The 24205-nt window shown below is 62.8% G+C and overlaps 13 non-coding genes across 13 annotated transcripts; 3 read left to right on the top strand and 10 right to left on the bottom strand.

The window, feature by feature from the left end:
* Positions 1-398: 398 nt before the first annotated feature.
* TRNAD-GUC (transfer RNA aspartic acid (anticodon GUC)) lies at positions 399-470 on the bottom strand. The gene has a single exon. It is a non-coding gene; the product is annotated as a tRNA-Asp (tRNA).
* A 578-nt stretch (positions 471-1048) lies between these two features.
* On the top strand, positions 1049-1131 carry TRNAL-CAG (transfer RNA leucine (anticodon CAG)). Its single transcript has one exon. It is a non-coding gene; the product is annotated as a tRNA-Leu (tRNA).
* A 5891-nt stretch (positions 1132-7022) lies between these two features.
* On the bottom strand, positions 7023-7094 carry TRNAE-CUC (transfer RNA glutamic acid (anticodon CUC)). Its single transcript has one exon. It is a non-coding gene; the product is annotated as a tRNA-Glu (tRNA).
* Positions 7095-7372: 278 nt separating this feature from the next.
* On the bottom strand, positions 7373-7444 carry TRNAG-UCC (transfer RNA glycine (anticodon UCC)). The gene has a single exon. It is a non-coding gene; the product is annotated as a tRNA-Gly (tRNA).
* Positions 7445-8288: 844 nt separating this feature from the next.
* Positions 8289-8360, bottom strand: TRNAD-GUC (transfer RNA aspartic acid (anticodon GUC)). The gene has a single exon. It is a non-coding gene; the product is annotated as a tRNA-Asp (tRNA).
* Positions 8361-8938: 578 nt separating this feature from the next.
* On the top strand, positions 8939-9021 carry TRNAL-CAG (transfer RNA leucine (anticodon CAG)). The gene has a single exon. It is a non-coding gene; the product is annotated as a tRNA-Leu (tRNA).
* A 5891-nt stretch (positions 9022-14912) lies between these two features.
* On the bottom strand, positions 14913-14984 carry TRNAE-CUC (transfer RNA glutamic acid (anticodon CUC)). Its single transcript has one exon. It is a non-coding gene; the product is annotated as a tRNA-Glu (tRNA).
* A 278-nt stretch (positions 14985-15262) lies between these two features.
* Positions 15263-15334, bottom strand: TRNAG-UCC (transfer RNA glycine (anticodon UCC)). Its single transcript has one exon. It is a non-coding gene; the product is annotated as a tRNA-Gly (tRNA).
* An 853-nt stretch (positions 15335-16187) lies between these two features.
* Positions 16188-16259, bottom strand: TRNAD-GUC (transfer RNA aspartic acid (anticodon GUC)). The gene has a single exon. It is a non-coding gene; the product is annotated as a tRNA-Asp (tRNA).
* Positions 16260-16837: 578 nt separating this feature from the next.
* TRNAL-CAG (transfer RNA leucine (anticodon CAG)) lies at positions 16838-16920 on the top strand. Its single transcript has one exon. It is a non-coding gene; the product is annotated as a tRNA-Leu (tRNA).
* A 5871-nt stretch (positions 16921-22791) lies between these two features.
* Positions 22792-22863, bottom strand: TRNAE-CUC (transfer RNA glutamic acid (anticodon CUC)). The gene has a single exon. It is a non-coding gene; the product is annotated as a tRNA-Glu (tRNA).
* A 278-nt stretch (positions 22864-23141) lies between these two features.
* Positions 23142-23213, bottom strand: TRNAG-UCC (transfer RNA glycine (anticodon UCC)). Its single transcript has one exon. It is a non-coding gene; the product is annotated as a tRNA-Gly (tRNA).
* An 853-nt stretch (positions 23214-24066) lies between these two features.
* On the bottom strand, positions 24067-24138 carry TRNAD-GUC (transfer RNA aspartic acid (anticodon GUC)). The gene has a single exon. It is a non-coding gene; the product is annotated as a tRNA-Asp (tRNA).
* Between the last annotated feature and the right edge of the window lie 67 nt (positions 24139-24205).

Here is a 24205-nt window from a genome sequence, read left to right as displayed (position 1 = left end):
CCGGGCGCTGGGCCAGGCCACTCCCCGCACCGACAGGGGGACGGCACTCATCCGCCTCCCACCCGTCCCGGCAGCTGTGCACCTATGCCGCTGTGCATAGCTGCGCAGCTGTGCGTCGCGACGCAAGGAGCCCCCTGAGACAGCCACTTGGGGCGGGCCGCAATGTCATCGGGCGCTTGTGGGGTCCAGAGGAGGCCGTCGCTCGGCCCTGGCGACTGAGCGCCCGGCGAGGAGGAAGGGCTGGGTGGCTGGAGGGGGGCGAGGGTGGGCAGGCTGGGCACGCGCTGGCGCCCTGCGCCTCGCTGGAGGGCGGAGGGCGGAGGGAGGAGAAGAAGGGCCCTTGGGAGCCAGGCGGCAGGACAGAGAGCGGCGCCAGCCACCAAAAGAGGGCGTGTTGCCTCCCCGTCGGGGAATCGAACCCCGGTCTCCCGCGTGACAGGCGGGGATACTCACCACTATACTAACGAGGACGGCGGCCACCGCCCCCGCGCCCGGCCGCTCTCGGGCTGCCTGCCGACGCCTCCCCCTGCCCTCCGGCCCCCTGCCCACCACGGGCGCCCGGCTCGTGCCCGACCCGACCCGACCCAACGCCACACCAACCGCGTCCTCCAAAGCAGCAGCCCCCGACCCCGACAGGGACCCGGACCCGCGTGGCCCTGAAAACTCCGAGTGCGCGCTGCCTACTGCCTCCGACGCGGGGATCGCGCCGGGTGGAGGGGGCCCGAGACGGAAAGCAAGGCTGCGAGGAGGGGGTGGGCGCGCGCCGGGCCATGGCCGGCGAGGAGACGCGCGGGTGGGGGTCGGCGGCAGGGGCTGGCCCGACGCGGCCCGGCTGCGTCCGGGGCCAGGGGTGGGCGAGGGCGCCACCGCGGCGCAGCCAGGCGCGTCGTCTGGCCGTGCTCCCCGTCGGCCGCCGCGCGCCCGTTCTGTCGCTCACCCAGACGGCCGCGCGCCTGGCGCGGAGCACCGCGCCCCGCCAAGGGCACCGGGGTTCGCGTCGCGTCGGGTCCCAGCCAGCCCAGCGGCCACGCGCACGCCCAGGCCCGCCGTCAGGATGGCCGAGCGGTCTAAGGCGCTGCGTTCAGGTCGCAGTCTCCCCTGGAGGCGTGGGTTCGAATCCCACTCCTGACAAGCCAGCCTTTTGGCCCGCCCGACAAACGCACCCGGCCCTATGGCAGCGCTTTACTGCCTTCCAGTCCGTTCGCGCCCTGCACTCTTGCGGCCTCTCCAAACTCCGGCCCGGACATCCACGCCTCTCAGACGCGGGACCTTCTCAGCCACGGCCGCGGGCCTGGCAGAAACGGCGCACTAGGAACCCTCCGGCGACTGGCTTTCCGGACAAACGCCCTCCCCAGGGGCCAGCTCCTAAGCCCCCTCCTACCTGCACCCCCACCAGAAAAACCTTCAGTCCTTCGCAGCCCATCTTTCCTCACCTGCTTGCGGCTGCTGCTGCTGCTGCTGGTTTTCCTGCCTGCCTGCCTGCCTGCCTGCCTGCCTGCCTGCCTGCCTTCGTCCCTCCCTCCCACTCCCACTCCCACGCTCCACCCCGCCCCCACCGCCACACGCAGAACGGCCGCGTGTGGAAAGCCCGTCCACGCCTGGCCCGCCCTCCGACTTCGGCCCGGTGAACAGCGGACTCGCTCTCACAGCCTTTCTTCCACTTCCGCCACCAGCAGCTCTCCCTCTTTCCAACATCCTGTCCTTCCCGCCAGCCCCAACGGCCCGCCTGCCCATTCCATTCCCTCCACAGCCACACCGTCTTGCCGGCCTGTGGTGCGTGCCCTCGGTGCTTTTTCGCCTTGGGACCTTGGCCGGACCACACCTGCCTACCTGCCTGCCTGCCTGCCTGCCTGCCTGCCTGCCTGCCTGCCTGCCGGGCCGCGTGCAGCCCAGCCTCCTGCTGGCCAGCCAACAGGGGGCCCTCCCTGCACGGGGCCTGGCGCAGGAGTCGCTCCCGGGAACGGTGCTCCAGTGAGTAGTGAGCGGAAGCCCTGGATGCCCTGTCACCCACCACAGACGTCCGGCCCCCAGCCCGGGCCACCCACCTCGGCGCCACAGCGCAAGTCCCTCGGGGAAGCCGCTGCTCCGGCCGGACCCAACCACACCCTGGCGCGCTCCCTCCCTCACCGGGCTGTCCGCGAGCCAGCAGCCAGTCTGCCCAAGTGCTTCTCCTCACAACCAACGCAGCAGAGCGGGACCCCGCGGGAGAGGGGTGGGCCAGAGCGCAGAAGCGAGGCTCAGACACCTTTGGTCTTGTGGCCTGAGCGCCGCTCGGCGACGGCGGCGGCGGCGGCGGCGGCGGCGGCGGCGGTGCCCGGTGTCCATCTCCCACGCTCGCGGTCCCTGCACAGCCCCGAGCTCCGATCCCTGCCCCCGCCCGCCCTCGCACGCCCCGCACCAGCAAGAAAGCCAGCCGCCAGAGGGGCTGTGCGTCGGGGCCGGGCGGCTGCTGAGAGGAACGTCGGCGCTCAGCCGCAGCGGCCACGCCTCGCCTGCCCTGACTGGGATTCGGGCGCGGGCCAGGCCGCTTCGGCTCCTGGCTTCCTCTGGCGACACCGACAGTCTCGCGGCGGCCGTGGACGGCAGAGAAAGCGCGGGACGGGCCGAGCACGCCTGCGTCCCTCCGTCCCTCGTCCCTCGGTGCTTCCGACCGCCTCGCGCCCTGGGGTCGCCAGCGTGCCCGGAGCCTCTCATTCAGGTGGCCCGTCGGCCTCCTGCTCAAATGGAGCACATGCCCACGGGGCGAGCAGTGACCAGGGTCCGGCGGTTGGCGGCGAGCGCCGCTGGGGCAGCGCCGGGCGCCGGCGGCCATCGGTGCATGGGTGGTTCAGTGGTAGAATTCTCGCCTGCCACGCGGGAGGCCCGGGTTCGGTTCCCGGCCCATGCAGCCGCAGCGTCCCCTTTTGGTTCCCGCAGCCCCACAGCGGAGCTGGGCTTCCCCGCTGCCACACTCAAGGCACCGGTCCTGCAACAGCTCGCTCACCACCGCACCTTCCGGCCCCTGTCCTTCCCACGCAGACGCCCCCACCCCACACACACCCGGGAGCCACGCCTCCAGGACCTGACACCTTGCGGGCTCAGCCACTCTTACGCCCAGACCCCTTCCTTGTCCTTGCTCTCGTCCTTACCCCGACCCCGCTTGTGTCACGCTTCTCGCTGTAAGGAACACCCCACACTGGCACCCGCACAGCCCAACCTCTTCACCTTTCGCCACGTTTCCAAGCTCTCTGCCTCACTCTGCCCGCACTGCGAAAGTTATACTATGTTTGCACAACCAGGAGCAAGGAAGTTGCCACCTCTGGGAGTGATACATCCCATTTTCCTGGAGAGTCCCCAAAGCGTCCACTTGCACGAGGAGTTCAAAAAGAAGTCCACACTATCATCGCAGACTGCACTCTAGATTCATGTTCTGACCCTCGACAGAAATACGTTTCCAACACCGGCCCGCTCCTCCACCACTACTGCCACCACCACCATCAGCACGACAAACACCACCCCCTCCCCTGAACCTCTGCTCCCACCAACAGCGTCAGCCCTCGGGACAGCACCACCGGCACCACCACCTCAGCCTCCACCCTACTCCCACAGACACCCCCATCCCACCCCCTATCTCCCCACTTTTCCCCCGATCCTTTCCAAATCCTACGTTGTCAAGGATCCTGCCCTTGCCTCTGTCCCGTTGCCCTCCTTTTTTCCCCCTTCGTCTTCGTCTCCTTTTCGTAGCAGTACGGTTGATTTACAATACTGGGTTACTTTCAGGTGTACAGCCAAGTGATTCAGTTATATGTCCTTTTCCAGGTTATTTTCCATTATACGTTATCACGACATATGAATACAGTTCCCTGTGCTGTACGGCAAATCCTTGTTGCTTCTGTGCTTTATGTATAGTATTTCCCCTCTGTTAATCGCAGCTCCGGATTCTTCCCTGCCCTACACTTTCCCCTTGGGTAACGAACAGTGTGTTTTCCATGTCTGTGAGTCCGTTGCTCTTTGGCACATACATCCGTTTGTAGTACGGTTTAGATTCCACATATCTTTGTGCTTCTCTGCCTGACTTACGTCGCTAAGTGGAGTATACTCTAGGTCCATCCTTATCGGTGCAAATGGCAATATCTCACTCTTTTGTATGGCTGAGTAATATTCCACAGTACATACGTACCACGTCTTCCTGTGCCAGCCATCGGTTGATGGGCACTTGGGTTTTGTCCATGTCTTGGCTGTGGCCCGTAGTGCTGCTGTGAACGTGGGGGTGCATGGATCTCTGCAAATGACAGTTTCTCTCCTTTGCCGATGTGTACCCACGATGGGGAGGGCTGGATCATATGGGAGCTCGTATTCCACCTATTTATTTAGTGTGTTGTTTTTATTTATGCATTTAATATTTACTTATTCATTTACTTATAAGAACTAGTAGCTGTAATTTTGGAAGAAAAGTTGATTAACGATATTGAGTTAGTTTCAGGTGCACAGCAAAGCGGATACTGTCTTCCATGTCTAATATTGTTTCAGATTGCTTTCCATTACAGTTTACTACAGGATATTGAATATCATTCCCGGTGTTATTCTGGAAATCCTTGTTGCTTATGTCTTTTATATGAAGTACGGTGTATCTGTTCATCGCAGCTCCTAATTTATGCCTCCACCCCTCCCGTTCTCCTCGGGGAACCATCAGTGTGTTTCCTATGTCTGTGAGTCTGTTTCTCTTTTGCACATACCTTCTTTTCTATTATGTTTTAGATTCCACGTATGTTTGTGCTTCTCTGTCAGACTTACTTCGCTAAGTGTAATGTTCTCTAGGACCATCCTTATTGTGGCAAATGGCAATATTTCGTTTTCTGAAATGGCTGAGTAATATTCCACAGTACATATATACCGCATCTCTTCCTGTCAGCCAACTGTTGATGGGCACATGGGTTTTTTCTATGTCTTGGCTGCGGCACACAGTGCTGCTGCAAACACGGGGGTGCGTGGATCTCTTCAAACAACAGTTTTTCTCTTTGGCGGATGTGTACCCACGACGGGGATTGCTGGATCATCTGATGGCTCATGTTTCTCCTGTTTATTTTGGTCGTTGTTTTTATTTATTTACTTACTTACTTACTTATAAGTACTAGTACTCGTGGTTTAAGAAGAAGAGTTGATTAACAATATTGAGTTAGTTTCAGGTGTACAGCAAGGGGGATACTGTTTTCCATGTCTAATATTGTTTCAGATTGATTTCCACTACAGGTTATTGCAGGATATTGACTATCACTCCCTGCGTTATTCTGGAAATCCTTGTTGCTTATCTCCTTTATATGAAGTACTGTGTATCTGTTCATCGAGCTCCTAATTTATCCCTCCACCCCTCCTTTTTACCTCGGGTAACCATCACTGTGTCTTCTAGGTCTGTGAGTCTGTTTCTGTTTTGCACATAGATTCATTGGTAGTACTTTTTAGATTCCACATATCTTTGTGCTTCTCTGTCGGACCTACTTCACTAAGTGTAATATTCTCTGGGAGCATTCTTGTTGCGGCAAATGGCAATATTTCATTCTTTTTTATTAATGGCTGAGTAATATCCCATAGTACATATATACCACCTCTTCTTGTACTAGCCACCCGTTGACGGGCACTTGGGTTTTTTTCCCGTGTCTTGGCTACTGCAAATAGTGCCGCTGTGAACGTGGAGGTGCTTGTGCCTTTTTGCACTCTTGTTTCGTCATTGCCGGGTACGTACCCAGGAGTGGGATTGCTGGATCATAGGGGACCTCTCCTTTGGCCTCTTTCAACCTCAACCCCTCCTCCCCCCACCCCCGCCGCCACACACACCTGAGACCGGATGGTTTCTCCCGATGAGAGGTGATGTATATGTCTCTGGGGCAGTAGAATGCCCCCACCCCATTCGGACCCCGCCTAGCCCCTGAGGCGCGCTCCGTTTCTGCTCTTCTCTTGCCTGCCTCCTACCCACCGCCCCCAGTCCCAACCCACTGGTTAGCCTGACCACCTTGCCGCACAGCACACCAGTCTGGCGCGCTCACCCGCCACCCCACCGCGAAGGGGTCCTCTCCCACCGTCTTCCTCGCCCCACAGCCCACTCACACACCCCGCCCTTCCCCCCAGCCTGCCGGCTCGGACCCCTCTCCCCGCCACCTTCCCCTTGTATCCCAGGCCCGACTGTCACATGTCCTGCCCGGAAGTCTCACTTCCGCCAGTGCTCCTCAGACGCACTCCTACTCCAGGCCCACCCCGGCCCCTGATCTGACCCACCCGTACACACGTGCCGGGCCAGGTGCTGCCACCACCCCCAAGCTTCTGCTGAGCCCCTGCCTGAGTGGCCAGCCGCTCTCCCGGGCCAGGTCCCCGCCAGCCCAACACCTCCCGCTCCTGCCCGCGCTCCACCCAGACACCCCAGGCCCTTCCTCGCACCTCCCAGCACGCGGCCCACCGCCGCCCTCTCTCCATGGGGTCCTTCTGCTCCGTTCCCTAACCCGCGTGGGGTGGCCACCGACCGCGGCCACAAACACCTTCATCCCACACTGTCAGCCACCCCCACGGCACCGGCAAGGGCGTTCAGGAAACCTGCTGCGGTGGTGCGAAGCACCCGTCTGCCCACCGGTGCTCCTTTCCACAGGGGATCCGGCTTTGTTAGAAGGCACCGCGTGTGACACCGCCGTCGCCGTCGGCGCTGCCGCCACTGTCGCCGTGGGGGAAAAGCAGTGCTGATGGAGAGTCCAGACACAGGCGGGGGCGTTTGCTCGTGGCCACGGCCACGGCGGCGAGAGGCGCGGCCCCGGCCACTCGTGTTTGGGGCTGAGGCAAGCGTCCGAAAAGGAAGACACGGGACGTCGAAGGCCTCGAGTGGGCGCGCGCCAGTGCGGCCAAAAGGTTTGGCCGGGGAGGGAGGGTGGAGGTTGCCTGGCAGGGCTTGGGCTGGAGGTGCAGGGCACCGGGCGGCTCTTGTCGGGGCGCCGAGGCCGCGGAGCAAGCGTGGCCTAAAAGTGGGATGTGGACGGTGGGAGGTAGAGAGGCAGAAGAAAGGCTTCCCTGACCGGGAATCGAACCCGGGCCGCGGCGGTGAGAGCGCCGAATCCTAACCACTAGACCACCAGGGAGCGTCAGGCTCTACCACTGCTCCTGCTGGACCCATAGCACCCGCTCGGCGCCACCTTGGCGCCAAGACCCGGCCTTTCCAAGTCCAGCCACGCGCCGCCCCTGGCAATCCACGTGTCCTACCGTCCTTCCTGCTTGCAGCGCCCTCAGAACACTGCGCGCCTGCTTCTCGCACACACAAGAAAAGCCGCTGGGGCCAGCTAGCTCCCTGCTCCCAGCTCTCCCTCACAGGCCCCCGGCCGGCCGGCCGCCCGTGGAGCTCGGTAAAAGGTCAGCCCGCTGCGTTGGCCGGGAATCGAACCCGGGTCAACTGCTTGGAAGGCAGCTATGCTCACCACTATACCACCAACGCTGCACAGCCCGGGCCGCCCCGAGACGCCGGCACCGGGCTCGCCCGAGCGCACTCTCGTCGCCGCCGCCTTCTCCTCCTCCTCCTCCTCCTCCTCCTCCTCCTCCTTCTCTTCCTCCTCCTACTCCCCTTTCTCTTCCTCGTCCTCCTCCTCGTCCTCCTCCTCCTCCTCCTCCTCAGCCGCCGCCGCCGCCGCAGCCGCCGCTTGGAGCAGCCCTGCCCCGACGCCCCGCCGGCCGGCAGCTCTGTGACGTCACAGGCGCCACCAAGGCTCCCCGGCGCCCCACCCGCGCCAGCCCTACGAAGCTGCCCTCGGCCACCGGCCCGACCGCCTCAGGGGGGCGCTCTCGCTGCCTTGCTGCTCCAGGGCCCTCCGCTCCACGCCGCGGCCCGCCCCCGCCCCCGGGGCACGCGTCTTCCAGCCCCCGGCTCGCCAAAGCCCTTCTCCACCGGGCGCTGGGCCAGGCCACTCCCCGCACCGACAGGGGGACGGCACTCATCCGCCTCCCACCCGTCCCGGCAGCTGTGCACCTATGCCGCTGTGCATAGCTGCGCAGCTGTGCGTCGCGACGCAAGGAGCCCCCTGAGACAGCCACTTGGGGCGGGCCGCAATGTCATCGGGCGCTTGTGGGGTCCAGAGGAGGCCGTCGCTCGGCCCTGGCGACTGAGCGCCCGGCGAGGAGGAAGGGCTGGGTGGCTGGAGGGGGGCGAGGGTGGGCAGGCTGGGCACGCGCTGGCGCCCTGCGCCTCGCTGGAGGGCGGAGGGCGGAGGGAGGAGAAGAAGGGCCCTTGGGAGCCAGGCGGCAGGACAGAGAGCGGCGCCAGCCACCAAAAGAGGGCGTGTTGCCTCCCCGTCGGGGAATCGAACCCCGGTCTCCCGCGTGACAGGCGGGGATACTCACCACTATACTAACGAGGACGGCGGCCACCGCCCCCGCGCCCGGCCGCTCTCGGGCTGCCTGCCGACGCCTCCCCCTGCCCTCCGGCCCCCTGCCCACCACGGGCGCCCGGCTCGTGCCCGACCCGACCCGACCCAACGCCACACCAACCGCGTCCTCCAAAGCAGCAGCCCCCGACCCCGACAGGGACCCGGACCCGCGTGGCCCTGAAAACTCCGAGTGCGCGCTGCCTACTGCCTCCGACGCGGGGATCGCGCCGGGTGGAGGGGGCCCGAGACGGAAAGCAAGGCTGCGAGGAGGGGGTGGGCGCGCGCCGGGCCATGGCCGGCGAGGAGACGCGCGGGTGGGGGTCGGCGGCAGGGGCTGGCCCGACGCGGCCCGGCTGCGTCCGGGGCCAGGGGTGGGCGAGGGCGCCACCGCGGCGCAGCCAGGCGCGTCGTCTGGCCGTGCTCCCCGTCGGCCGCCGCGCGCCCGTTCTGTCGCTCACCCAGACGGCCGCGCGCCTGGCGCGGAGCACCGCGCCCCGCCAAGGGCACCGGGGTTCGCGTCGCGTCGGGTCCCAGCCAGCCCAGCGGCCACGCGCACGCCCAGGCCCGCCGTCAGGATGGCCGAGCGGTCTAAGGCGCTGCGTTCAGGTCGCAGTCTCCCCTGGAGGCGTGGGTTCGAATCCCACTCCTGACAAGCCAGCCTTTTGGCCCGCCCGACAAACGCACCCGGCCCTATGGCAGCGCTTTACTGCCTTCCAGTCCGTTCGCGCCCTGCACTCTTGCGGCCTCTCCAAACTCCGGCCCGGACATCCACGCCTCTCAGACGCGGGACCTTCTCAGCCACGGCCGCGGGCCTGGCAGAAACGGCGCACTAGGAACCCTCCGGCGACTGGCTTTCCGGACAAACGCCCTCCCCAGGGGCCAGCTCCTAAGCCCCCTCCTACCTGCACCCCCACCAGAAAAACCTTCAGTCCTTCGCAGCCCATCTTTCCTCACCTGCTTGCGGCTGCTGCTGCTGCTGCTGGTTTTCCTGCCTGCCTGCCTGCCTGCCTGCCTGCCTGCCTGCCTGCCTTCGTCCCTCCCTCCCACTCCCACTCCCACGCTCCACCCCGCCCCCACCGCCACACGCAGAACGGCCGCGTGTGGAAAGCCCGTCCACGCCTGGCCCGCCCTCCGACTTCGGCCCGGTGAACAGCGGACTCGCTCTCACAGCCTTTCTTCCACTTCCGCCACCAGCAGCTCTCCCTCTTTCCAACATCCTGTCCTTCCCGCCAGCCCCAACGGCCCGCCTGCCCATTCCATTCCCTCCACAGCCACACCGTCTTGCCGGCCTGTGGTGCGTGCCCTCGGTGCTTTTTCGCCTTGGGACCTTGGCCGGACCACACCTGCCTACCTGCCTGCCTGCCTGCCTGCCTGCCTGCCTGCCTGCCTGCCTGCCGGGCCGCGTGCAGCCCAGCCTCCTGCTGGCCAGCCAACAGGGGGCCCTCCCTGCACGGGGCCTGGCGCAGGAGTCGCTCCCGGGAACGGTGCTCCAGTGAGTAGTGAGCGGAAGCCCTGGATGCCCTGTCACCCACCACAGACGTCCGGCCCCCAGCCCGGGCCACCCACCTCGGCGCCACAGCGCAAGTCCCTCGGGGAAGCCGCTGCTCCGGCCGGACCCAACCACACCCTGGCGCGCTCCCTCCCTCACCGGGCTGTCCGCGAGCCAGCAGCCAGTCTGCCCAAGTGCTTCTCCTCACAACCAACGCAGCAGAGCGGGACCCCGCGGGAGAGGGGTGGGCCAGAGCGCAGAAGCGAGGCTCAGACACCTTTGGTCTTGTGGCCTGAGCGCCGCTCGGCGACGGCGGCGGCGGCGGCGGCGGCGGCGGCGGCGGTGCCCGGTGTCCATCTCCCACGCTCGCGGTCCCTGCACAGCCCCGAGCTCCGATCCCTGCCCCCGCCCGCCCTCGCACGCCCCGCACCAGCAAGAAAGCCAGCCGCCAGAGGGGCTGTGCGTCGGGGCCGGGCGGCTGCTGAGAGGAACGTCGGCGCTCAGCCGCAGCGGCCACGCCTCGCCTGCCCTGACTGGGATTCGGGCGCGGGCCAGGCCGCTTCGGCTCCTGGCTTCCTCTGGCGACACCGACAGTCTCGCGGCGGCCGTGGACGGCAGAGAAAGCGCGGGACGGGCCGAGCACGCCTGCGTCCCTCCGTCCCTCGTCCCTCGGTGCTTCCGACCGCCTCGCGCCCTGGGGTCGCCAGCGTGCCCGGAGCCTCTCATTCAGGTGGCCCGTCGGCCTCCTGCTCAAATGGAGCACATGCCCACGGGGCGAGCAGTGACCAGGGTCCGGCGGTTGGCGGCGAGCGCCGCTGGGGCAGCGCCGGGCGCCGGCGGCCATCGGTGCATGGGTGGTTCAGTGGTAGAATTCTCGCCTGCCACGCGGGAGGCCCGGGTTCGGTTCCCGGCCCATGCAGCCGCAGCGTCCCCTTTTGGTTCCCGCAGCCCCACAGCGGAGCTGGGCTTCCCCGCTGCCACACTCAAGGCACCGGTCCTGCAACAGCTCGCTCACCACCGCACCTTCCGGCCCCTGTCCTTCCCACGCAGACGCCCCCACCCCACACACACCCGGGAGCCACGCCTCCAGGACCTGACACCTTGCGGGCTCAGCCACTCTTACGCCCAGACCCCTTCCTTGTCCTTGCTCTCGTCCTTACCCCGACCCCGCTTGTGTCACGCTTCTCGCTGTAAGGAACACCCCACACTGGCACCCGCACAGCCCAACCTCTTCACCTTTCGCCACGTTTCCAAGCTCTCTGCCTCACTCTGCCCGCACTGCGAAAGTTATACTATGTTTGCACAACCAGGAGCAAGGAAGTTGCCACCTCTGGGAGTGATACATCCCATTTTCCTGGAGAGTCCCCAAAGCGTCCACTTGCACGAGGAGTTCAAAAAGAAGTCCACACTATCATCGCAGACTGCACTCTAGATTCATGTTCTGACCCTCGACAGAAATACGTTTCCAACACCGGCCCGCTCCTCCACCACTACTGCCACCACCACCATCAGCACGACAAACACCACCCCCTCCCCTGAACCTCTGCTCCCACCAACAGCGTCAGCCCTCGGGACAGCACCACCGGCACCACCACCTCAGCCTCCACCCTACTCCCACAGACACCCCCATCCCACCCCCTATCTCCCCACTTTTCCCCCGATCCTTTCCAAATCCTACGTTGTCAAGGATCCTGCCCTTGCCTCTGTCCCGTTGCCCTCCTTTTTTCCCCCTTCGTCTTCGTCTCCTTTTCGTAGCAGTACGGTTGATTTACAATACTGGGTTACTTTCAGGTGTACAGCCAAGTGATTCAGTTATATGTCCTTTTCCAGGTTATTTTCCATTATACGTTATCACGACATATGAATACAGTTCCCTGTGCTGTACGGCAAATCCTTGTTGCTTCTGTGCTTTATGTATAGTATTTCCCCTCTGTTAATCGCAGCTCCGGATTCTTCCCTGCCCTACACTTTCCCCTTGGGTAACGAACAGTGTGTTTTCCATGTCTGTGAGTCCGTTGCTCTTTGGCACATACATCCGTTTGTAGTACGGTTTAGATTCCACATATCTTTGTGCTTCTCTGCCTGACTTACGTCGCTAAGTGGAGTATACTCTAGGTCCATCCTTATCGGTGCAAATGGCAATATCTCACTCTTTTGTATGGCTGAGTAATATTCCACAGTACATACGTACCACGTCTTCCTGTGCCAGCCATCGGTTGATGGGCACTTGGGTTTTGTCCATGTCTTGGCTGTGGCCCGTAGTGCTGCTGTGAACGTGGGGGTGCATGGATCTCTGCAAATGACAGTTTCTCTCCTTTGCCGATGTGTACCCACGATGGGGAGGGCTGGATCATATGGGAGCTCGTATTCCACCTATTTATTTAGTGTGTTGTTTTTATTTATGCATTTAATATTTACTTATTCATTTACTTATAAGAACTAGTAGCTGTAATTTTGGAAGAAAAGTTGATTAACGATATTGAGTTAGTTTCAGGTGCACAGCAAAGCGGATACTGTCTTCCATGTCTAATATTGTTTCAGATTGCTTTCCATTACAGTTTACTACAGGATATTGAATATCATTCCCGGTGTTATTCTGGAAATCCTTGTTGCTTATGTCTTTTATATGAAGTACGGTGTATCTGTTCATCGCAGCTCCTAATTTATGCCTCCACCCCTCCCGTTCTCCTCGGGGAACCATCAGTGTGTTTCCTATGTCTGTGAGTCTGTTTCTCTTTTGCACATACCTTCTTTTCTATTATGTTTTAGATTCCACGTATGTTTGTGCTTCTCTGTCAGACTTACTTCGCTAAGTGTAATGTTCTCTAGGACCATCCTTATTGTGGCAAATGGCAATATTTCGTTTTCTGAAATGGCTGAGTAATATTCCACAGTACATATATACCGCATCTCTTCCTGTCAGCCAACTGTTGATGGGCACATGGGTTTTTTCTATGTCTTGGCTGCGGCACACAGTGCTGCTGCAAACACGGGGGTGCGTGGATCTCTTCAAACAACAGTTTTTCTCTTTGGCGGATGTGTACCCACGACGGGGATTGCTGGATCATCTGATGGCTCATGTTTCTCCTGTTTATTTTGGTCGTTGTTTTTATTTATTTACTTACTTACTTACTTATAAGTACTAGTACTCGTGGTTTAAGAAGAAGAGTTGATTAACAATATTGAGTTAGTTTCAGGTGTACAGCAAGGGGGATACTGTTTTCCATGTCTAATATTGTTTCAGATTGATTTCCACTACAGGTTATTGCAGGATATTGACTATCACTCCCTGCGTTATTCTGGAAATCCTTGTTGCTTATCTCCTTTATATGAAGTACTGTGTATCTGTTCATCGAGCTCCTAATTTATCCCTCCACCCCTCCTTTTTACCTCGGGTAACCATCACTGTGTCTTCTAGGTCTGTGAGTCTGTTTCTGTTTTGCACATAGATTCATTGGTAGTACTTTTTAGATTCCACATATCTTTGTGCTTCTCTGTCGGACCTACTTCACTAAGTGTAATATTCTCTGGGAGCATTCTTGTTGCGGCAAATGGCAATATTTCATTCTTTTTTATTAATGGCTGAGTAATATCCCATAGTACATATATACCACCTCTTCTTGTACTAGCCACCCGTTGACGGGCACTTGGGTTTTTTTCCCGTGTCTTGGCTACTGCAAATAGTGCCGCTGTGAACGTGGAGGTGCTTGTGCCTTTTTGCACTCTTGTTTCGTCATTGCCGGGTACGTACCCAGGAGTGGGATTGCTGGATCATAGGGGACCTCTCCTTTGGCCTCTTTCAACCTCAACCCCTCCTCCCCCCACCCCCGCCGCCACACACACCTGAGACCGGATGGTTTCTCCCGATGAGAGGTGATGTATATGTCTCTGGGGCAGTAGAATGCCCCCACCCCATTCGGACCCCGCCTAGCCCCTGAGGCGCGCTCCGTTTCTGCTCTTCTCTTGCCTGCCTCCTACCCACCGCCCCCAGTCCCAACCCACTGGTTAGCCTGACCACCTTGCCGCACAGCACACCAGTCTGGCGCGCTCACCCGCCACCCCACCGCGAAGGGGTCCTCTCCCACCGTCTTCCTCGCCCCACAGCCCACTCACACACCCCGCCCTTCCCCCCAGCCTGCCGGCTCGGACCCCTCTCCCCGCCACCTTCCCCTTGTATCCCAGGCCCGACTGTCACATGTCCTGCCCGGAAGTCTCACTTCCGCCAGTGCTCCTCAGACGCACTCCTACTCCAGGCCCACCCCGGCCCCTGATCTGACCCACCCGTACACACGTGCCGGGCCAGGTGCTGCCACCACCCCCAAGCTTCTGCTGAGCCCCTGCCTGAGTGGCCAGCCGCTCTCCCGGGCCAGGTCCCCGCCAGCCCAACACCTCCCGCTCCTGCCCGCGCTCCACCCAGACACCCCAGGCCCTTCCTCGCACCTCCCAGCACGCGGCCCACCGCCGCCCTCTCTCCATGGGGTCCTTCTGCTCCGTTCCCTAACCCGCGTGGGGTGGCCACCGACCGCGGCCACAAACACCTTCATCCCACACTGTCAGCCACCCCCACGGCACCGGCAAGGGCGTTCAGGAAACCTGCTGCGGTGGTGCGAAGCACCCGTCTGCCCACCGGTGCTCCTTTCCACAGGGGATCCGGCTTTGTTAGAAGGCACCGCGTGTGACACCGCCGTCGCCGTCGGCGCTGCCGCCGCTGTCGCCGTGGGGGAAAAGCAGTGCTGATGGAGAGTCCAGACACAGGCGGGGGCGTTTGCTCGTGGCCACGGCCACGGCGGCGAGAGGCGCGGCCCCGGCCACTCGTGTTTGGGGCTGAGGCAAGCGTCCGAAAAGGAAGACACGGGACGTCGAAGGCCTCGAGTGGGCGCGCGCCAGTGCGGCCAAAAGGTTTGGCCGGGGAGGGAGGGTGGAGGTTGCCTGGCAGGGCTTGGGCTGGAGGTGCAGGGCACCGGGCGGCTCTTGTCGGGGCGCCGAGGCCGCGGAGCAAGCGTGGCCTAAAAGTGGGATGTGGACGGTGGGAGGTAGAGAGGCAGAAGAAAGGCTTCCCTGACCGGGAATCGAACCCGGGCCGCGGCGGTGAGAGCGCCGAATCCTAACCACTAGACCACCAGGGAGCGTCAGGCTCTACCACTGCTCCTGCTGGACCCATAGCACCCGCTCGGCGCCACCTTGGCGCCAAGACCCGGCCTTTCCAAGTCCAGCCACGCGCCGCCCCTGGCAATCCACGTGTCCTACCGTCCTTCCTGCTTGCAGCGCCCTCAGAACACTGCGCGCCTGCTTCTCGCACACACAAGAAAAGCCGCTGGGGCCAGCTAGCTCCCTGCTCCCAGCTCTCCCTCACAGGCCCCCGGCCGGCCGGCCGCCCGTGGAGCTCGGTAAAAGGTCAGCCCGCTGCGTTGGCCGGGAATCGAACCCGGGTCAACTGCTTGGAAGGCAGCTATGCTCACCACTATACCACCAACGCTGCACAGCCCGGGCCGCCCCGAGACGCCGGCACCGGGCTCGCCCGAGCGCACTCTCGTCGCCGCCGCCTTCTCCTCCTCCTCCTCCTCCTCCTCCTCCTCCTCCTCCTTCTCTTCCTCCTCCTACTCCCCTTTCTCTTCCTCGTCCTCCTCCTCGTCCTCCTCCTCCTCCTCCTCCTCCTCCTCAGCCGCCGCCGCCGCCGCAGCCGCCGCTTGGAGCAGCCCTGCCCCGACGCCCCGCCGGCCGGCAGCTCTGTGACGTCACAGGCGCCACCAAGGCTCCCCGGCGCCCCACCCGCGCCAGCCCTACGAAGCTGCCCTCGGCCACCGGCCCGACCGCCTCAGGGGGGCGCTCTCGCTGCCTTGCTGCTCCAGGGCCCTCCGCTCCACGCCGCGGCCCGCCCCCGCCCCCGGGGCACGCGTCTTCCAGCCCCCGGCTCGCCAAAGCCCTTCTCCACCGGGCGCTGGGCCAGGCCACTCCCCGCACCGACAGGGGGACGGCACTCATCCGCCTCCCACCCGTCCCGGCAGCTGTGCACCTATGCCGCTGTGCATAGCTGCGCAGCTGTGCGTCGCGACGCAAGGAGCCCCCTGAGACAGCCACTTGGGGCGGGCCGCAATGTCATCGGGCGCTTGTGGGGTCCAGAGGAGGCCGTCGCTCGGCCCTGGCGACTGAGCGCCCGGCGAGGAGGAAGGGCTGGGTGGCTGGAGGGGGGCGAGGGTGGGCAGGCTGGGCACGCGCTGGCGCCCTGCGCCTCGCTGGAGGGCGGAGGGCGGAGGGAGGAGAAGAAGGGCCCTTGGGAGCCAGGCGGCAGGACAGAGAGCGGCGCCAGCCACCAAAAGAGGGCGTGTTGCCTCCCCGTCGGGGAATCGAACCCCGGTCTCCCGCGTGACAGGCGGGGATACTCACCACTATACTAACGAGGACGGCGGCCACCGCCCCCGCGCCCGGCCGCTCTCGGGCTGCCTGCCGACGCCTCCCCCTGCCCTCCGGCCCCCTGCCCACCACGGGCGCCCGGCTCGTGCCCGACCCGACCCGACCCAACGCCACACCAACCGCGTCCTCCAAAGCAGCAGCCCCCGACCCCGACAGGGACCCGGACCCGCGTGGCCCTGAAAACTCCGAGTGCGCGCTGCCTACTGCCTCCGACGCGGGGATCGCGCCGGGTGGAGGGGGCCCGAGACGGAAAGCAAGGCTGCGAGGAGGGGGTGGGCGCGCGCCGGGCCATGGCCGGCGAGGAGACGCGCGGGTGGGGGTCGGCGGCAGGGGCTGGCCCGACGCGGCCCGGCTGCGTCCGGGGCCAGGGGTGGGCGAGGGCGCCACCGCGGCGCAGCCAGGCGCGTCGTCTGGCCGTGCTCCCCGTCGGCCGCCGCGCGCCCGTTCTGTCGCTCACCCAGACGGCCGTGCGCCTGGCGCGGAGCACCGCGCCCCGCCAAGGGCACCGGGGTTCGCGTCGCGTCGGGTCCCAGCCAGCCCAGCGGCCACGCGCACGCCCAGGCCCGCCGTCAGGATGGCCGAGCGGTCTAAGGCGCTGCGTTCAGGTCGCAGTCTCCCCTGGAGGCGTGGGTTCGAATCCCACTCCTGACAAGCCAGCCTTTTGGCCCGCCCGACAAACGCACCCGGCCCTATGGCAGCGCTTTACTGCCTTCCAGTCCGTTCGCGCCCTGCACTCTTGCGGCCTCTCCAAACTCCGGCCCGGACATCCACGCCTCTCAGACGCGGGACCTTCTCAGCCACGGCCGCGGGCCTGGCAGAAACGGCGCACTAGGAACCCTCCGGCGACTGGCTTTCCGGACAAACGCCCTCCCCAGGGGCCAGCTCCTAAGCCCCCTCCTACCTGCACCCCCACCAGAAAAACCTTCAGTCCTTCGCAGCCCATCTTTCCTCACCTGCTTGCGGCTGCTGCTGCTGCTGCTGGTTTTCCTGCCTGCCTGCCTGCCTGCCTGCCTGCCTGCCTGCCTGCCTTCGTCCCTCCCTCCCACTCCCACTCCCACGCTCCACCCCGCCCCCACCGCCACACGCAGAACGGCCGCGTGTGGAAAGCCCGTCCACGCCTGGCCCGCCCTCCGACTTCGGCCCGGTGAACAGCGGACTCGCTCTCACAGCCTTTCTTCCACTTCCGCCACCAGCAGCTCTCCCTCTTTCCAACATCCTGTCCTTCCCGCCAGCCCCAACGGCCCGCCTGCCCATTCCATTCCCTCCACAGCCACACCGTCTTGCCGGCCTGTGGTGCGTGCCCTCGGTGCTTTTTCGCCTTGGGACCTTGGCCGGACCACACCTGCCTACCTGCCTGCCTGCCTGCCTGCCTGCCGGGCCGCGTGCAGCCCAGCCTCCTGCTGGCCAGCCAACAGGGGGCCCTCCCTGCACGGGGCCTGGCGCAGGAGTCGCTCCCGGGAACGGTGCTCCAGTGAGTAGTGAGCGGAAGCCCTGGATGCCCTGTCACCCACCACAGACGTCCGGCCCCCAGCCCGGGCCACCCACCTCGGCGCCACAGCGCAAGTCCCTCGGGGAAGCCGCTGCTCCGGCCGGACCCAACCACACCCTGGCGCGCTCCCTCCCTCACCGGGCTGTCCGCGAGCCAGCAGCCAGTCTGCCCAAGTGCTTCTCCTCACAACCAACGCAGCAGAGCGGGACCCCGCGGGAGAGGGGTGGGCCAGAGCGCAGAAGCGAGGCTCAGACACCTTTGGTCTTGTGGCCTGAGCGCCGCTCAGCGACGGCGGCGGCGGCGGCGGCGGCGGCGGCGGCGGTGCCCGGTGTCCATCTCCCACGCTCGCGGTCCCTGCACAGCCCCGAGCTCCGATCCCTGCCCCCGCCCGCCCTCGCACGCCCCGCACCAGCAAGAAAGCCAGCCGCCAGAGGGGCTGTGCGTCGGGGCCGGGCGGCTGCTGAGAGGAACGTCGGCGCTCAGCCGCAGCGGCCACGCCTCGCCTGCCCTGACTGGGATTCGGGCGCGGGCCAGGCCGCTTCGGCTCCTGGCTTCCTCTGGCGACACCGACAGTCTCGCGGCGGCCGTGGACGGCAGAGAAAGCGCGGGACGGGCCGAGCACGCCTGCGTCCCTCCGTCCCTCGTCCCTCGGTGCTTCCGACCGCCTCGCGCCCTGGGGTCGCCAGCGTGCCCGGAGCCTCTCATTCAGGTGGCCCGTCGGCCTCCTGCTCAAATGGAGCACATGCCCACGGGGCGAGCAGTGACCAGGGTCCGGCGGTTGGCGGCGAGCGCCGCTGGGGCAGCGCCGGGCGCCGGCGGCCATCGGTGCATGGGTGGTTCAGTGGTAGAATTCTCGCCTGCCACGCGGGAGGCCCGGGTTCGGTTCCCGGCCCATGCAGCCGCAGCGTCCCCTTTTGGTTCCCGCAGCCCCACAGCGGAGCTGGGCTTCCCCGCTGCCACACTCAAGGCACCGGTCCTGCAACAGCTCGCTCACCACCGCACCTTCCGGCCCCTGTCCTTCCCACGCAGACGCCCCCACCCCACACACACCCGGGAGCCACGCCTCCAGGACCTGACACCTTGCGGGCTCAGCCACTCTTACGCCCAGACCCCTTCCTTGTCCTTGCTCTCGTCCTTACCCCGACCCCGCTTGTGTCACGCTTCTCGCTGTAAGGAACACCCCACACTGGCACCCGCACAGCCCAACCTCTTCACCTTTCGCCACGTTTCCAAGCTCTCTGCCTCACTCTGCCCGCACTGCGAAAGTTATACTATGTTTGCACAACCAGGAGCAAGGAAGTTGCCACCTCTGGGAGTGATACATCCCATTTTCCTGGAGAGTCCCCAAAGCGTCCACTTGCACGAGGAGTTCAAAAAGAAGTCCACACTATCATCGCAGACTGCACTCTAGATTCATGTTCTGACCCTCGACAGAAATACGTTTCCAACACCGGCCCGCTCCTCCACCACTACTGCCACCACCACCATCAGCACGACAAACACCACCCCCTCCCCTGAACCTCTGCTCCCACCAACAGCGTCAGCCCTCGGGACAGCACCACCGGCACCACCACCTCAGCCTCCACCCTACTCCCACAGACACCCCCATCCCACCCCCTATCTCCCCACTTTTCCCCCGATCCTTTCCAAATCCTACGTTGTCAAGGATCCTGCCCTTGCCTCTGTCCCGTTGCCCTCCTTTTTTCCCCCTTCGTCTTCGTCTCCTTTTCGTAGCAGTACGGTTGATTTACAATACTGGGTTACTTTCAGGTGTACAGCCAAGTGATTCAGTTATATGTCCTTTTCCAGGTTATTTTCCATTATACGTTATCACGACATATGAATACAGTTCCCTGTGCTGTACGGCAAATCCTTGTTGCTTCTGTGCTTTATGTATAGTATTTCCCCTCTGTTAATCGCAGCTCCGGATTCTTCCCTGCCCTACACTTTCCCCTTGGGTAACGAACAGTGTGTTTTCCATGTCTGTGAGTCCGTTGCTCTTTGGCACATACATCCGTTTGTAGTACGGTTTAGATTCCACATATCTTTGTGCTTCTCTGCCTGACTTACGTCGCTAAGTGGAGTATACTCTAGGTCCATCCTTATCGGTGCAAATGGCAATATCTCACTCTTTTGTATGGCTGAGTAATATTCCACAGTACATACGTACCACGTCTTCCTGTGCCAGCCATCGGTTGATGGGCACTTGGGTTTTGTCCATGTCTTGGCTGTGGCCCGTAGTGCTGCTGTGAACGTGGGGGTGCATGGATCTCTGCAAATGACAGTTTCTCTCCTTTGCCGATGTGTACCCACGATGGGGAGGGCTGGATCATATGGGAGCTCGTATTCCACCTATTTATTTAGTGTGTTGTTTTTATTTATGCATTTAATATTTACTTATTCATTTACTTATAAGAACTAGTAGCTGTAATTTTGGAAGAAAAGTTGATTAACGATATTGAGTTAGTTTCAGGTGCACAGCAAAGCGGATACTGTCTTCCATGTCTAATATTGTTTCAGATTGCTTTCCATTACAGTTTACTACAGGATACTGAATATCATTCCCGGTGTTATTCTGGAAATCCTTGTTGCTTATGTCTTTTATATGAAGTACGGTGTATCTGTTCATCGCAGCTCCTAATTTATGCCTCCACCCCTCCCGTTCTCCTCGGGGAACCATCAGTGTGTTTCCTATGTCTGTGAGTCTGTTTCTCTTTTGCACATACCTTCTTTTCTATTATGTTTTAGATTCCACGTATGTTTGTGCTTCTCTGTCAGACTTACTTCGCTAAGTGTAATGTTCTCTAGGACCATCCTTATTGTGGCAAATGGCAATATTTCGTTTTCTGAAATGGCTGAGTAATATTCCACAGTACATATATACCGCATCTTTTCCTGTCAGCCAACTGTTGACGGGCACATGGGTTTTTTCTATGTCTTGGCTGCGGCACACAGTGCTGCTGCAAACACGGGGGTGCGTGGATCTCTTCAAACAACAGTTTTTCTCTTTGGCGGATGTGTACCCACGACGGGGATTGCTGGATCATCTGATGGCTCATGTTTCTCCTGTTTATTTTGGTCGTTGTTTTTATTTATTTACTTACTTACTTACTTATAAGTACTAGTACTCGTGGTTTAAGAAGAAGAGTTGATTAACAATATTGAGTTAGTTTCAGGTGTACAGCAAGGGGGATACTGTTTTCCATGTCTAATATTGTTTCAGATTGATTTCCACTACAGGTTATTGCAGGATATTGACTATCACTCCCTGCGTTATTCTGGAAATCCTTGTTGCTTATCTCCTTTATATGAAGTACTGTGTATCTGTTCATCGAGCTCCTAATTTATCCCTCCACCCCTCCTTTTTACCTCGGGTAACCATCACTGTGTCTTCTAGGTCTGTGAGTCTGTTTCTGTTTTGCACATAGATTCATTGGTAGTACTTTTTAGATTCCACATATCTTTGTGCTTCTCTGTCGGACCTACTTCACTAAGTGTAATATTCTCTGGGAGCATTCTTGTTGCGGCAAATGGCAATATTTCATTCTTTTTTATTAATGGCTGAGTAATATCCCATAGTACATATATACCACCTCTTCTTGTACTAGCCACCCGTTGACGGGCACTTGGGTTTTTTTCCCGTGTCTTGGCTACTGCAAATAGTGCCGCTGTGAACGTGGAGGTGCTTGTGCCTTTTTGCACTCTTGTTTCGTCATTGCCGGGTACGTACCCAGGAGTGGGATTGCTGGATCATAGGGGACCTCTCCTTTGGCCTCTTTCAACCTCAACCCCTCCTCCCCCCACCCCCGCCGCCACACACACCTGAGACCGGATGGTTTCTCCCGATGAGAGGTGATGTATATGTCTCTGGGGCAGTAGAATGCCCCCACCCCATTCGGACCCCGCCTAGCCCCTGAGGCGCGCTCCGTTTCTGCTCTTCTCTTGCCTGCCTCCTACCCACCGCCCCCAGTCCCAACCCACTGGTTAGCCTGACCACCTTGCCGCACAGCACACCAGTCTGGCGCGCTCACCCGCCACCCCACCGCGAAGGGGTCCTCTCCCACCGTCTTCCTCGCCCCACAGCCCACTCACACACCCCGCCCTTCCCCCCAGCCTGCCGGCTCGGACCCCTCTCCCCGCCACCTTCCCCTTGTATCCCAGGCCCGACTGTCACATGTCCTGCCCGGAAGTCTCACTTCCGCCAGTGCTCCTCAGACGCACTCCTACTCCAGGCCCACCCCGGCCCCTGATCTGACCCACCCGTACACACGTGCCGGGCCAGGTGCTGCCACCACCCCCAAGCTTCTGCTGAGCCCCTGCCTGAGTGGCCAGCCGCTCTCCCGGGCCAGGTCCCCGCCAGCCCAACACCTCCCGCTCCTGCCCGCGCTCCACCCAGACACCCCAGGCCCTTCCTCGCACCTCCCAGCACGCGGCCCACCGCCGCCCTCTCTCCATGGGGTCCTTCTGCTCCGTTCCCTAACCCGCGTGGGGTGGCCACCGACCGCGGCCACAAACACCTTCATCCCACACTGTCAGCCACCCCCACGGCACCGGCAAGGGCGTTCAGGAAACCTGCTGCGGTGGTGCGAAGCACCCGTCTGCCCACCGGTGCTCCTTTCCACAGGGGATCCGGCTTTGTTAGAAGGCACCGCGTGTGACACCGCCGTCGCCGTCGGCGCTGCCGCCGCTGTCGCCGTGGGGGAAAAGCAGTGCTGATGGAGAGTCCAGACACAGGCGGGGGCGTTTGCTCGTGGCCACGGCCACGGCGGCGAGAGGCGCGGCCCCGGCCACTCGTGTTTGGGGCTGAGGCAAGCGTCCGAAAAGGAAGACACGGGACGTCGAAGGCCTCGAGTGGGCGCGCGCCAGTGCGGCCAAAAGGTTTGGCCGGGGAGGGAGGGTGGAGGTTGCCTGGCAGGGCTTGGGCTGGAGGTGCAGGGCACCGGGCGGCTCTTGTCGGGGCGCCGAGGCCGCGGAGCAAGCGTGGCCTAAAAGTGGGATGTGGACGGTGGGAGGTAGAGAGGCAGAAGAAAGGCTTCCCTGACCGGGAATCGAACCCGGGCCGCGGCGGTGAGAGCGCCGAATCCTAACCACTAGACCACCAGGGAGCGTCAGGCTCTACCACTGCTCCTGCTGGACCCATAGCACCCGCTCGGCGCCACCTTGGCGCCAAGACCCGGCCTTTCCAAGTCCAGCCACGCGCCGCCCCTGGCAATCCACGTGTCCTACCGTCCTTCCTGCTTGCAGCGCCCTCAGAACACTGCGCGCCTGCTTCTCGCACACACAAGAAAAGCCGCTGGGGCCAGCTAGCTCCCTGCTCCCAGCTCTCCCTCACAGGCCCCCGGCCGGCCGGCCGCCCGTGGAGCTCGGTAAAAGGTCAGCCCGCTGCGTTGGCCGGGAATCGAACCCGGGTCAACTGCTTGGAAGGCAGCTATGCTCACCACTATACCACCAACGCTGCACAGCCCGGGCCGCCCCGAGACGCCGGCACCGGGCTCGCCCGAGCGCACTCTCGTCGCCGCCGCCTTCTCCTCCTCCTCCTCCTCCTCCTCCTCCTCCTCCTCCTTCTCTTCCTCCTCCTACTCCCCTTTCTCTTCCTCGTCCTCCTCCTCGTCCTCCTCCTCCTCCTCCTCCTCCTCCTCAGCCGCCGCCGCCGCCGCAGCCGCCGCTTGGAGCAGCCCTGCCCCGACGCCCCGCCGGCCGGCAGCTCTGTGACGTCACAGGCGCCACCAAGGCTCCCCGGCGCCCCACCCGCGCCAGCCCTACGAAGCTGCCCTCGGCCACCGGCCCGACCGCCTCAGGGGGGCGCTCTCGCTGCCTTGCTGCTCCAGGGCCCTCCGCTCCACGCCGCGGCCCGCCCCCGCCCCCGGGGCACGCGTCTTCCAGCCCCCGGCTCGCCAAAGCCCTTCTCCACCGGGCGCTGGGCCAGGCCACTCCCCGCACCGACAGGGGGACGGCACTCATCCGCCTCCCACCCGTCCCGGCAGCTGTGCACCTATGCCGCTGTGCATAGCTGCGCAGCTGTGCGTCGCGACGCAAGGAGCCCCCTGAGACAGCCACTTGGGGCGGGCCGCAATGTCATCGGGCGCTTGTGGGGTCCAGAGGAGGCCGTCGCTCGGCCCTGGCGACTGAGCGCCCGGCGAGGAGGAAGGGCTGGGTGGCTGCAGGGGGGCGAGGGTGGGCAGGCTGGGCACGCGCTGGCGCCCTGCGCCTCGCTGGAGGGCGGAGGGCGGAGGGAGGAGAAGAAGGGCCCTTGGGAGCCAGGCGGCAGGACAGAGAGCGGCGCCAGCCACCAAAAGAGGGCGTGTTGCCTCCCCGTCGGGGAATCGAACCCCGGTCTCCCGCGTGACAGGCGGGGATACTCACCACTATACTAACGAGGACGGCGGCCACCGCCCCCGCGCCCGGCCGCTCTCGGGCTGCCTGCCGACGCCTCCCCCTGCCCTCCGG

This window comes from Eubalaena glacialis, unplaced genomic scaffold (assembly GCF_028564815.1).
Source record: "Eubalaena glacialis isolate mEubGla1 unplaced genomic scaffold, mEubGla1.1.hap2.+ XY scaffold_456, whole genome shotgun sequence".
NCBI classification, from domain to species: Eukaryota; Metazoa; Chordata; class Mammalia; order Artiodactyla; family Balaenidae; genus Eubalaena; species Eubalaena glacialis.
The sequence above is the reverse complement of the archived record's forward strand: the minus strand, read 5'-3'. Positions and strand labels throughout refer to the sequence as shown.